We start from the raw sequence: 14,898 nt of genomic DNA, 5'->3' as shown, positions 1-14,898 counted from the left end.
TCACCTGCTGTGGACTCTTTAAGCTCACTCGCGCAAACATAGAAATGCTGTCATGAGAAATTAAAGCCGCATTTATCTCTCCTGTGTAGTTTATATTGGAGAATGTTTTTAGGAAAGTTTCGGTCCCTTTAGGCTCTTTTTATAAGCTTGAGGTGAGAGAACATTTATTAACAGCCTCTCACTTTTGTTCATTTGCTGACTAGCAAGTGAATGTTTGCATTCCATGTGGATTTTTGCACTGATCTGGGGAGACAATCCAGCTTAGCATGCCAATGCAAACCAAAAATTATTCACACACCACGCTGTAAAAAATTCCTGGTTGCAGCTAAATTTTTTAATTTAATCAACTTGAAATTACAATTCATTTATAAAATAACTTTCTTAAATATTAAGCAGTTGCTATGAATTATAAAAAAAAGTTATCTTAAGTTTAATTTATAGCAACTCCTCACTAGTCAAGAAAATTGAAATTCATTGTAATTTTAAATTGATTCAACATAAAAATTGAAGTGCAACAAGGAATTTTTTTCAGCAAATATATTATTATTATTATTTTTTACTAGGGTGCAAGACACTATATTCAATTAAGGATAGCAAAATAAAGTAAATTGTAATATAGGTTTAATTTTTACTATGCTCGCTAGTATGGTTAATTTTAACCGTTGTATTCTGCTCAGGCACGGATTAACGCACGGGCCTACTGGGCACTTGCCCAGGGCACTGGCCAGCAGGGGGCCCTGTCAAATTTACTGTGTCTATTCTTTTCAAATAAATATTTTTATTTTATTTTCAGTAAAATTGTGTTAAATATTGAGGAATAATGTGTTTTTTGCAGTTGCAAAGTATTAACTAGTAAATAAATCAAATAAATAGTTTTTATGTATTGCTGCGCTGTTGAGAGGGACATCTAGAGGCGAGTGAAAAGCATTGCGTAATATAAAAGTCACGCGTAGAAGACGGTTACTCAAAAACCAAAACAAAAATGAGTTTAAAACCACAACCAAGTGGATGAGTGATAAGAAAGCACAAAAAGGACAGCTTTTCATCACCTTGCCAGTCAGCAACTGTGAAGTAGGACGTTCATTTTCTCTAATGGCAAGAGTAAAAAACGAACTAAGAAGCAAAATGTGTCAAGGACGTCTAAACTCACTGTCTTTAATGGCCATTGAATGCGATCTTGTGAGGGAACTGGATTTTGATGATGTTGTGGAAGCTAAGGTAAATTTAAACCAACTTTTTATTCTAAGATTTAAGGGGCTGGACACACAAAGCTTTTACACTCGCGGCCAGCGCATGTTTTCAATTGATTCCAATGGAAACTGCGTTTTTCAAATAAGAATTTTCTCCTGTGATATGATTTGGAGAGGTGTGCCTGCCCGGTTGCATGAAACTCCTTAAGTGAGGGTTTCCCTGAGGGAGAAAAAAATGAGGTAAGGCATTTATTTAAGAGTGTTGCAACAAAGGTCTTAACTGTCACCCTTACCTAAGTGTCTATTCTAAGTATTTTACAATAGTCTCTGCCGAAAGACAGCAGAGGAGGAGCGGTTGCTATAATTACAAAATCTCACAGCGTAAACAAATCAACGCACGCAGCTCAACAGACGGCGGATTTGTGTACAATGAAACATCGCAAATAACAGACTGTAAAGTGCCGCATGTTTAAAACCTGAAAGTAATTCAAACTGGAAACTGTTTAGATTGACGGACGATCAAACCGCTATTCTCATAATAAATGCGCATCACTTTTCTCTAAGGGATTATTTCAAACGTTAGAAATGCGCGTTGGTACTTCATTTTCTTAAATAACCATAAAATCGGCCATCGCGTGTGAGGTTAAGGGACCTGTTATAGTCCCTTAAGTTTTTAAGGGAAAATGTGACTTAAGGACTTTGTAGCAACGCATAACAGAACTTAAGGTAATACTTTAGCATTTAAGGGTAAATACTTATTGTCAGCCTTAAGGTTCACTTAAGGGTTTTTCTTGCAACCCATTTTTTATTAAGAACACCCTTAACCTTATATTTAAGGGATTTCTTATCTTAAGGACTTTCATGCAACCGGGCTTTTTGATTGAGTATGTTGTACAGTATGTTGTCAGATACTGGTGAGATATAAATAAACCAATTTGTGGTGTGAAAGTTCAGAATACTATGTGCATTCTCTCCCAGCGTATTAGTGCCATTTTTTATCCTGTAAAATGGGGCATACAGGCAGAGGCGAACCAACACTTGAGCCCTGTGCATACAGGTGCAACACAGTTGCCCAAAAAATTGGTAAAGGGGGGCCTTTGAGACATCCGTGCCCAGGGCACATCATCGCCATAATCCGTCCCTGATTCTGCTGTTTATGTTTTTATGATTTTTTTGTGTTTTTTCCTGCATCTATTATTGTAATGCTGCTTTGAAACAATTAAACAATTGTGATAAGCGCTATATAAATAAAACTGAATTGAATTGAATTATACCCAAAAATTCTTCATACAGTGGACTACCAGTAAAATGGATACAAATTTTGGACCCAAAAATTTTCACACTTTGACCTGACTAGTATTTTTTCTTTAAATGCTAATGCAAACTTTTACACCACAGTCTGAATAAAATTAAGCATTGGAAGAGGTGGACACTAGTATTTTACTTTCAAATTAAAAGTAATTTTTCAAGTATTTGTATTTTATCTGTGTTTTTCTTTGGAAAACATACATTCCAAAGCATATTATTATCATTTTTACTCTATTACATTTCATAAATACAAGTTTTTGTTTTACATTTAATATTAAGTACATTAAACATCTAATACTTTCTTACTTTTATGTAAGTAAATGTAACTAAGTATTCACCTCTGTTAATTGGTTGACCTACCTGTAAATTGGTATAAGGTAATTGTGTTCTTACCTTCATACTGTTGCCACATTGTCATGTACAGTAATTGTAAATGGTCAAATGGACAGAATGACGATACATGTTGTACTAGATTAGTGGCTAAAATGTGTGCGAGGACGACTCAAAATAACAACAAGTTAATAAAGACTAAACTTATCAGTTGAAATGTGAATAATCTGTATACGTGGGCTAATTTTACACTCAAGACTTGAATGGATCAAACTCTAATGGATCATTTACTATCGCAAATGCATGAAATACCACAGCATAAATACCACAGCGCTGCGTGCATATGTTGGAAAATGATGACGGATGATTATACATTTCTTGAAACAATGGAGGATATATATTTCTTCTATAACTTTTGGGCTAAAAGTTATTATAAATTCCTAGGCATGAACACGTCTGTATTTTTTTATTGATTAATAATACAGGTATGCTTTTAGAAATGTGATTAAACTCATTACTAAAGCAATAACTTTGTAAAATAGTGCTCAGATATCAGATATGTTGCGTGCCATGATCAAGCTGTGCTGTTATTGTGTGATAGATGTATACACTGTAAAAAGTGAAAAGTTGGATCAACTTACTTCGATAAATCGCTTCAATTGGTAACAGTTTTTTCAACTTAAAATTTTTACTTAAACATAATTTGAAATAATATTTTTTAGGTGTTACCAATTGAAGTAATTGTGTAAGTTGATTCATCTTTAAACTTTTTACAGTGTAGGGGAAAGTAACACGGGACGAAAGTAACAAAGTGATTTTCTCAATGCCTTGACTACATTTGCATTCCAAACCCTTGACAGAGCTGACAATTATCATGTTATTTCATCATTGTTTCGTGCATGTAGGTCCAGAAAGCTGTTTTTGACCATGATAAGTAAATTCCTTATTTTTTTCTTATAGCGTGTTGTTTCTCATTTCATGTGTTACAGTACTGATCAATCTACAGGTTGACACATGTTACTTTTGTCCTGCTGCTAATACTGTTGCATTATGTTGAAAATGTAAATTATTCTAATTTGATTAAATAAAATTTTCATAGTGTTTATACTGTTAAAAAATGTTTTATTCTTAGCAATTCAAGTGTGTACTGTCGGGTTGCTTTTGAAACATTTGATGAAACTGAAATTTTAAATGAAAATGTAATTTAATTAATTTTCGCAAAAACAAAACAAAATATGTTCGCAGTTAAGGTCATAGTCATGTATATTTACAAAAAAAAGTGTGACACAAAAATCTATCTTGTTTTGTTGTGTTACTTTTGACCCACCTGTGTGTTACTTTAATCCCAGCTGACAGGGTCAAAAGTAACAATGTGCTACTTATGTTCAAAGTGAAATTATACTGAAGTCATTTTGCATTTGTTCAAAATTCCACCTGGTATTGATAGACCACACTAAGTGAGTTATTGGCCACAGCAAAAATATATCTCTGCTTAAAACATTATCTTTTAAAATTAAGTTTTTCTGAAAAATGGTACTTTCGCCCCTGCCCTCCCCTACGCTGTAAAATATTTGCTGTAATTATGCAGCTGGTTGCCAGTAACTTGCTGTAGAAGATAAAGACTAAAAATGTTTCATGTTCATTTAAATTTAAACAGACTGTTGTCGGTAAATAACATAAATGTAAAATCTACAGTAAGTTACTGGCAGCTAGTTGCCAGTAATACCCATTAATACTGTAATTTCTACAGAAATTGTTTACAGTGTATTTTATACGATTTACAGAACAAAAAAGAGGGCTGAAGGATTAAATCAACTACGACAATTTGTGTTATATTGATGCTAAGAAAAGAACACATTTACGTATGTTTGTGTACATTTATGCTTCATAAAATGTTTGTGAAGTAATTACAAGGCTTTTTTAAAAAATGTGGCTGCTTATGTTTTGAAGGGCATGCTTTTGGCCAATAAACATACACTTGCATCACAAATAGTTTGCGTTGTGCTATGTAAACCCTACTCTGCACTGTAAAAATAATCCGTAGAAATTATAATGTTATTGCAGCTGGTTGCCGATAAATTACCGTAGATTTAAATTTATGTTATTTACTGGCAAGAGTTTGTTCAAAGTTAAATAAATTTTAAATCTTAACAAGTCTTTATCTTTACAGAATAAAACTATACAATAACAGCCTCATGCAAAGCATTCTGGGAAACAGAAATCATCATCAACCTTTTTCTGTTTTTTGCTTCAGATGTTGTTTCCCAGAATGTTTCGCTTGATGCTGTTTTTCTAGTTTTATTCTGTAAAGACAAAGACTTGTAAATGTTTAATGTTCATTTAACTTTGAACAAAATGTTGCCAGTAAATAATAAACATTTCAATCTACGGTAAGTTACCGGCAACCCAGCTGCAAATTTCTAGTACTTAATCATCCCCAGTTCCCAAAATGCGAACACGCTAAAAAGCGAGTAGTCCCAAAAATAATTTGGGTACTATGAAAATCTTCCTGCGGTGCAAAAGGGCCTCTTGACAGTTGTTACATTAGAAGTCATCCAAACAATGATTCAGTCTAAGTTTTGAGTAATTCATGCAAAAGGTCAGACAAAAATATTGCTCAGGAAAAAGATGGTTGTCCGTACAAATACAATCATTTCATCAAATGCAGAATATAGAAAATACTGTATAGGACAATAATTGGTAATTTATGTTAATGTTATGTTAACTCTTCATTTAAATGGTTATGCTGATTATAATTTGAAAATATAAAAGTATGCTAATGTGTTTTTACTGTATTCAACTGAATATAATTCAATTAAAGCAAAGTCTCTCTTCTTTCTTATTTGTGATCATTTTCCTCTTCATTTTGACTCTCTCTCTCTCATCATTAATGCATGATCTGCATGGCAGGCTCTTTAATCTATCGACTAGCCGAGATGCAGTTTTGATTTCCCTCTTGCTGCGTTTTCCGCTGATTATATTCACATGCCAGAATTGATTGAAATTGAGAGATAATTAGTTTAAACAATCGCAGGCACAAAGAGGCTCTCATCGCGTTTCACGAACAGGCCGCCTCCCGTTCCCCCCGATCGGCACATCCAATTAAGATGGGTCTCAGTTTGAAGCTTAGAATACCTGCGTGCATCTGATCTCATAACAACGACAGGAGCCTGATATTACTTTCACCGGATTCCTTTGCTCCCCAACTCCCTCTGAAAAGATCTCTTAATAGGTTCTTATCCACTCTCGTGACTCTTGAAATACCTGCATTCACAGCTCATCGGCTTTGTTTACGTTACCAGTCAATATCTCAAAATACAATTATACTGTATGAAGAGAGCGATGGAGTTTTGAAAGAGCTGTGAGAGATGAATCTGCATTGCATTCTGGGTGATCTTTCCTCTGAGCATTCGCTGGTGTTCCTCCCCTCATGACAGAGTCGCATTTTATATCTCTATGCTAATGTGATGAGCCTCCGCTCCAACAGGCTCATTAATCTCATGGATGAGTCTGCAGGCTCGGGGACCGAGCCACAAGTTAGACCACAGCATGTTTCTCCTCCCCTTTCCACTCAAAACCTGTTCCCCGGGGAGTCATGACAGCAGACTTCAGTCATTTGGTCTTTCTTCAATGCCACAGTGGGATGCTGAGAAAATCAAAGAGTGCACACAGGAACCAAGATCCTGGTTTATATGCATCTGTATGTGAAACCGGACAGCCTGGTAACACTTTACAGTGTTGATGTTGTAGTATGCATTGTTTAACAGCAGGTTTAACATCATTTTAACATCCTGAAAATCAGATGCATAACTTTGGCATTGCAAATAGTAGTTGAGCTACAGAATACAGATTATATCAGGTTTTTTTGACCGCTTTAAAGGTGCAGTGTGTAATTTTTAGAAGGATCTCTTGACAGTAATGCAAAATAATATACAAAACTAAATTATCAGGGGTGTATAAAGACCCTTTCATAATGAACCGTTATGTGTTTATTGCCTTAGAATGAGACGTTTTATGTACATACACAGATGGTCCCCTTACATGGAAGCCACCATTTTGTGCAGCCACGTTTCTACAGAAGCCCTTAAAGGATTAGTCAATTTTCTTAAAAGAAAAATTCAGATAATTTACTCACCACCATGTCATCCAAAATGTTGATGTCTTTCTTTGTTCAGTCGAGAAGAAATTGTGTTTTTTGAGGAAAACATTGCAGGATTTTTCTCATTTTAACTCTTTCGCCGCCATTGACGAGATATCTCGTCAATCAAGAGAAAATGCTTCCCCGCCAATGACGAGTATTTCCGTCATTCTGCAATACCGCTATTATCCACTAGGTGGCGTCCTTCCGCAACTTTTTAAACTGGAAGTATTGCCCTATGGCAAGCTGCTGTATGTCCATGTCTGTTTTAATGATCGCTCTGAATGGGATCTCTATGAAAAGTCTGTCTCAAAAATTGAATTATCTCAGCTTTTTGCTCAAAATGTGGTGTTTTTCCATATTTAAAAGCTGATTACAAAAGAACTACTGAAGGTAGGATGAAACGGTTTTTTTGTTTGTTTTAAAGCAGAGGGTCTGTTCTTTCATTTAGTATATTGTATGTTTATATATTTGAAGAAGAACATTTTCTGTAAGGCATTAAACTTTTGTGAAAATCATGAAAAACCCTGGCGCTGGCTGGCAACTTTTTAAAAAAATGCTGGCGGCGAAAGAGTTAATGGACTTTAACACTTAACACTTAACTAAACTAAACACGTAACAGTTTTTTTCAACAGAGTTTCAAAGGACTATAAATGATCCCAAACGAGGCATTAGGTTCTTATCTAGCAAAACGATTGTCATTTTTGACAAGAAAAATAAAAAATATTCACTTTTAAACCACAACTTTTCGTCTAGGTCCGGTCCAGCGCGAGCTAACGTAAATGCGTAGTGACGTAGAGAGATAACGTGTTATATATATAAAACGCACATTTGTGGACCATTGTAAACAATAAACTGACACGAAGACATTAATTTGTATCATTCTACATACAACAACGTCGGAACGGTCCTCTTTCTCAACACTTGTAAACACTGGGGCGGAGTTTCGCGTTCGTCTTCTGTGACCTCTTGATGTCATGACGTATTGCGTGAGGTCACGCTGACACTTTCAGGACCAGATCTAGACGAGAAATTGTGGTTTAAAAGTGTATAATTGTTATTTTTATTGTCAAAAATGAAAATCGTTTCGCTAGATGAGACCCTTATGCCTTGTTTGGGATTGTTTATAGTCCTTTGAAACTCTGTTGAAAAAAACTGTTACGTGTTTAGTTAAGTGTTAAGTGTTGGTGTCCATTTAAGTCCATTAAAATGAGAAAAATCCTGCAATGTTTTCCTCAAAAAACATAATTTCTTCTGGACTGAACAAAGAAAGACATCAACATTTTGGATGACATGGTGGTGAGTAAATTATCTGGATTTTTCTTTTACGAAATGGACTATTCCTTTAACAGACAAACTTTTTTACTAAGTTGTCTCCATTGACATGTTTGTCCGGTGGTAGCAACCGTAGCTTCTCTATGTGTTTCAAAAGCAAGAGGTGAGCAGTGGACTGAGCCGTTGATTGCAATTCACAATTTCACCACTAGATGCCGCTAAAATTTACACACTGCACCTTTAAAGGAAAACACCACCGTTTTTCAATATTTTACTATGTTCTAACCTCAACTTAGATGAATTAATACATACCTATCTTTTTTCAATGCGTGCACTTTTAATCTTCGTACAGCGCTTCATTAATGTGTTAGCATTTAGCCTAGTCCCATTCATTGCTATGGCTCCAAACAAAAGTTTTATTTTGTGCCACCATATTACTTGTGTAACTACTCAAATAGGGAAAACATGTAAGTGTTTGGTTGCTTCTAAATTCATTCCTATAGGCTAAATGCTAACACATTCACAAGGCGCTGTATAAAGATGAAAAGTGCACGCATTGAATAAAGTTAGGTATGTATTGATTTGTCTAAGTTGAGGTAAGAACATAGTAAAATATTGAAAAACGGTGGGGTTTTCCCATAAATTCAAGTTCAATGTAACATTTTCATTTGTGACCATAAGGGTACATTTTTTTAATTGAGATTTATACATAATCTCAAAGTTGAATAAATAAGTTTTCCATTGACGTATGTTTTTCTTTTTTTTAGGTTAGGAAATATTATTATCAAAATAACGAGAAAACCACCTTCAAAGTTGTCCAAATAAAGTCCTTATCAACACAAATAAGTAATGATTGAAATAACTTCATGATCTTTACTCAATATCGATGATTTTTATCATAAAAATAATCGACAATTTTGACCTGTATACATTTTGTTGGCTATTGCAACAAATATACCTGAACAACGTATGACTGTTTTTTGGTCCGGGGACACATTTTTATTGTTGCCAATAACCAGACGAATGTCTGCATGAAATGTTCACTGAAGTTACTGAGGACAACATGACCTTGGAGAACAGACGCACTTACAACCCAATGAAAATGATCAGCGGCTCACAATATAATGTCTCTTCAATAAATAAGCAGATCTGGGTGAGATGGACCCGCTGGTCTTTCTTTTATTACTTCAGTACAGTTCGGTTCGGATAAAGATGCTGCATTATTATGTTTTCTCTTTTTCTCATTATAATGGTTTCTCTCTCTCTCTCTACCTGTGTTTTTTCCCCTTCGCTCTCTCTTCCCAGATGGAGTAGATGAATAATTCATTTTATAATTCATTCATTTAACCAACTTGATAGCATTTCAAATTGAATGAAAAACCTCTGGGAAAGAAATCGGATGCCTTTGTGTGCTTAACAAAAAAAATGTCCTTGTTTGAGGGGGCATCTTAAGAAAGATGTGGAGTAACCAATGGCATGTAGCCTTGAACAAGTAGGGAAGTAAAGGTAACTTTAGAGCACACAGTGACGGCTGGAAATGCAATTACAATTTCATCATTGTATTTTTTTATCGTAAATACCTTTTTAGGAATCCAGTGTGCAGAATTCGGACCTTCCCTCATGAGTGAAGTACATTGGTTGGTTATTGATGTGGTTTCCAAACTGCAGGTTTATAGAAATAAAAATATTTTCTTTCAAAAACTTCCTTTGTTGAGTGTAGATTCACTGGTATAAAGAAGAAACTGTATTTTGATAAATTATAATAACCAAACAGTTGACAGAAGTGTTGTAGTACTCGAGATCAGTTGGTCACAGACTTGGGATTTTATCAAGGTCAAGACCACAACTGTGGGAATTACTCTAAATTGCTGGTGCATTGTTTGATCTATGTGTTAGCATCATTAATGTGATTGAATAAAAAAGTTTGGCTTTTAAAGCAATCATTTATTGATTTCTTATTTGATTTCTTTTGCTACTGTTGTGCTGATAAGATATAAATGGGGGATATTCCAAAAAGAAATCTGTCTCGAACATCTTTGGTCCAGTTAAATATTGCATACATTTTAAAATATATAAGCCTTAAATGGCCTACACCTTCGTATCTTAGAGAACTACTATCAGAATACAGTCCATAAGATACACTGCGGTTGCAAAATTCTGGTCAATAATTATCCCTAGAGTATCAAAAGTGTCTAAAGGTGGCAAACCTTTTCCTACCTAGACCAGTGGCGAAGCTACGGGTGGGCCTGGCCGGGCCTGAGCCTGCCCACTTTGAGTTGTGGCCCACCCAATCAGAAGGCCATTTTCCAGAGAAATGTGTAAATAATTTAACAAAAATAAATACTAGTCCTACGAATATACGTCTTATCACACTATAATTTCATATATGTAATAAAATTATAAATATAATTAAAATATAAAATTTAAGTGCAAGTTTGCATGTTCAGTCAGTTTCGCAGTTTTCTTTTACCCTATTGGTGCACACGCTTGTCAACATAAAACGTTGAATATGATTCGTCAGTCATTGTTAGTTCCGCCTACGCGCGATTGAACTGAATTTGAAAACAGCGAGTCGCAAATCATCAAGTTTAACTGCCTTTCCACGATGACATCTGCTTATGCCTGTTTACTTTTGGAGACGGAGACTATTACATCACTCATGGAAATGTTGGATTACTGAGGACATCTTTTCAAACGTCAACAAAATGAAACGAGCACGTATTACTTTGATAATGACTTCATGCTGTGTTGAAAGACTGTTTTTCACCACACATTGTATAAAAAACCTATAACGTTACGCTCATCGATGATAAATGCTCGTCTGAGAAATCTATTTCTGCTTTTCTTTTGCGCGAAGGGACATTATGATCAAAGATATTGGACTTTGTTATTATGAACCAGAAGCCCCGTCTCAGACTAATACAGGACATGTAATGGTGAGTTTAGACATTTTCTTAATGTTTATATAGTGGTGTCATTATTATTTACAGTTTATAGTCAGGAGTATTACTCCAATCAACTATTAAGGGGGGCAGATCGTGTCATAGGCTGTATGATTTAATGTTGTTGGAATATTTACACTTAAATGACAACACATGCAATTTTGTATTGCGCCATGTTGTGATGGCCATTGTCTCATTAAATAACAATCTTTCGAACGAGTTCTTTAGTAAAATCACTACCTGTTGAATCTGTCGTAGCCTATGACGCTTTCACGTCATGCATTTTGCTGACAAGGAATGACATATCATTGTTCGGATCTACGTTCACGCAACGTAAATAACGTAAAAACTAATTCCGTTACTAATTCAGTTTATATTGAGTTCCGTGTTTTCAAGTGGATTAATAATTTGGTGGGGCACTGCTCATAGACTGTATAAAACAGGCACAGCCCCACCTGTCCATACTGTAGACAAGCTGGTTGGTTATTTAAGTTGTTTTATAAATTTCTCCTTGAAACATTGTGCTGCCTGCATGGCATTAAGGTAACTTGGCTTAGGTAGCGTGCACCAAAGCTTTTAAACGCGGCTGAAAACGCCTGGAGGACGCCAAATGCCAGCTGTTTTTTCAGCCAAGCGCTTTGGTTGCTGGGATTCTTGAGCTGTAAGCCGGTTGGTTGTTGTGATATTAGTCCCGCCCTTTCACCCACTCTGATTGGACGGCTGTGTGAGAACTTACATTGACAAGCTGAGCTTTTCATCCAGAGTTGAATATTAAAAAATGGACAGCTGCTGGCTGTTTTGAAAAAAGCCGCACTTACATTGGGAAAAAAAATATACGCCGGCCATGGGCGTAAACACTCCCAATTTATGTACATTCTATGCTTTGCCCACCCTGTTTTATAAAGGCCCACCCACTTGAACATTTCTGGCTTCGCCACTGACCTAGACCCTAAGCTCTGGAATGATTTATCAAAAAAAATTCAAGAATCAGACACAGTTGATCACTTTAAATCTAAACTAAAGACATTTATCTTTAACAAAACATTCACATCATTTCTGTAGTAAATATACTTATCCCGAAATAGTTAGCTTGTCTGGAACAAAGCATTTACATAACTCACCTGGGTAATATACTTATGTCACAATAGATAGCCTGTCTGGAACCGAGCGGATATTAAACCACAATACTGTATGACACTTGCATTACATGCGAATGGCTGCTACACTAATAGGATTTTGTTCGTCATCGATCCCGAGGTCAATGAGGCTGACAGACCCAGTTTCGGCTGCCGTGAAGTCATCACACCACTGATCTACTAGGGGTTTCTCCGAGGGTTTTTTCAACCGCTGGGGAGTCAGCTGACATTGGCTTAACTTAGCACCCTCTTCTATGCGTTATATTACTACGCTTGCTAGTACGGTTTAATCTTAGCTGCTGTATTTTGCTGCTTATGTTGTCCATCGATTTTTCTGTGTTTTCTCCTGCATCTATTAATGTAAAGCTGCTTTGAAACAATTAAACAAAAGCACTATATATATAACAAAAATAATAAAATTGAATTGGTCTCGGCCCCTCAAAGTCTTGGGGCCTCGTTTATAAAATGTTGAGTAACACCATCATAAATTTGATCTCACGATCATTTAAAAAAATGCGTATGTGTGATTCATAGAACGAACCTACGCACGGAAAACGCGCATACACCTTTCTTTTAAATGTAAAATATATAAATCGCAAAATATCTTGAACTTGTGCGCTAAGCACTTTTCCACGTCAAAAAAAGTTTTTAGAAATGTAAAATTGCACGCTTTATAAATGAGGCCCTTGTTGTTGTCTTGGTCTCAAGTCCCTCTGGTCTTGGACTTGTTATGATCTTGATTTAGGTCAGTGTATTTCATTGCGCGGCTTGCGAGCCGTATGCGGCTCGGCAAGCTTTAAAGGCGGAGTCCACGATGTTTGAAAGCCAATGTTGATATTTTAAATCACCTAAACAAACACGCCCCTACCCCAATAGAATCTGGACCTTCTGTTGGTAGACTCGCCACACACATACGCAACCCGGCAAGGATGTCGGTTAGTAGACACGCTCCTTACTGCTGATTGGCTATAAGTGTGTTTTGGTAGTCGGCCCGTCTCCTTTTCCAAAGCGTTTTTCAAACATCGTGGACTCCGCCTTTAATTTGTGGCTCACATGGCAGTAAATAATACAGTGATATGATCATGCAGGCATACACTTTTTCTGTCTTTTCTGCTCCGGACGTTAACTTTGTTAGAAAACCATTAGATCAAGATGCAAGTTGATAAGCGTGTTCAATCGCATGCAGTGCTTGCACAGAAGTACTGTGAGATCAGACTGCTTGTTATGCTTTCGAAATGCTCTCGCGGCACAGTAATGTCACTCGCCAACCGTTCTGTGCAGTGCCGCATGAAATTGTGAGAAAGGTGGCCCCCTGGAGGTTAGGGGTGCACTGCATAAGCATATTATAAGAATGCTTAGCATTAAAATCCTGTTTTTCTCATTAAGGGAAATCGTATTGTCTCAATTTGCCTGGTAAATGCCCTTGTATTTAGACATGCTATTTATGACTGGATGTAACTTTTGATACTTTGCGGTAAAGGCGGCTCTCCTATTGACCCTGACCTATCAGTGGGGCTCTCATGAAAAAAAAATATTGAAGACCACTGATTTAGGTGGTATCGACTGTAACACTGGTTGGCGACACCCTTTGACCTCCATAGTATTAAGTCAATGGGTACTGTCAACTGTCAACATTTTTTTGTGTTCACCAGAAGAAAGAAACTCGAGCAGGTTTAAATGGTTTGCCTTAAATGGTTAGTTGCAGCCTTAAATCTGATTGGTCCACAGCTGTTTTATTTACGATAAAATACAAGCAATAAGAAACTCTAGGCTAGTGTATCGTAAAAAGTCACAGCTGAAGGTGTTGCGGGTTTTCCGCGTGGCATCTTGGTAAATCTCTGTGCCATGCAGAAACTAATAAGAGTTCTTGGTTTCTTTTGGCAAGTTTCTGAATTCCTCAACCACAACACTTGCTTAAAAGTGTGCAAGTAATCATATGAGATGATTTGGGGCTTACATCAGAATTTCTTTCTCTGTCAAAACTCAAGGGCCTTGGTCTTAATCCAGTGCATGTGTCTACATCAGCCTGGCACCTTTTCTCTTTTGGGAATAGAGCTTCGTTTTCCTTTAACGCCAATCTAGAGGTAAGCAATATAGGGAGACAATGCTCAGACACCCCTTATCTATTTAAGTCCAGTAATATTACACATTCAGCAACTTAAAATATCCGCATAACTCTTACCTTACACCCTTTCTATCGCACACACTCTAACAGGTCTTAAAAAATGGATGTTATATCTTGCTGTCACCGTGGGTGTCAAAACAAGGAATAAATAACTCCCACATCTATCCGTTAAATCTGCGCACTTCATTAATTTAGTCAAGGCTGTAGGGTAAATCTAAACTCAGAAGGTGACTGGATTAGGAAGCCACAGATGTAACCTACACAGGCATGCAAATGCAAACCTACAGTTTCATGTTTGGCCAAATGGATGTCTTGAGAATGTTGACTGGCACAAAAACAATTTGGCAGTCGTTTAAGTTACTTAAAGCAGATTTAAGATATACATTTCACTAGTATGTGTGTGTGTGTTTTCTGGGAATCGAACCCACATAATTTGTGCTGCTTATGCAATGCT

The sequence above is a fragment of the Misgurnus anguillicaudatus genome, chromosome 2 (genome assembly GCF_027580225.2).
Source record: "Misgurnus anguillicaudatus chromosome 2, ASM2758022v2, whole genome shotgun sequence".
Lineage (NCBI taxonomy): Eukaryota > Metazoa > Chordata > Actinopteri > Cypriniformes > Cobitidae > Misgurnus > Misgurnus anguillicaudatus.
Note: the sequence above shows the minus strand (reverse complement) of the source record.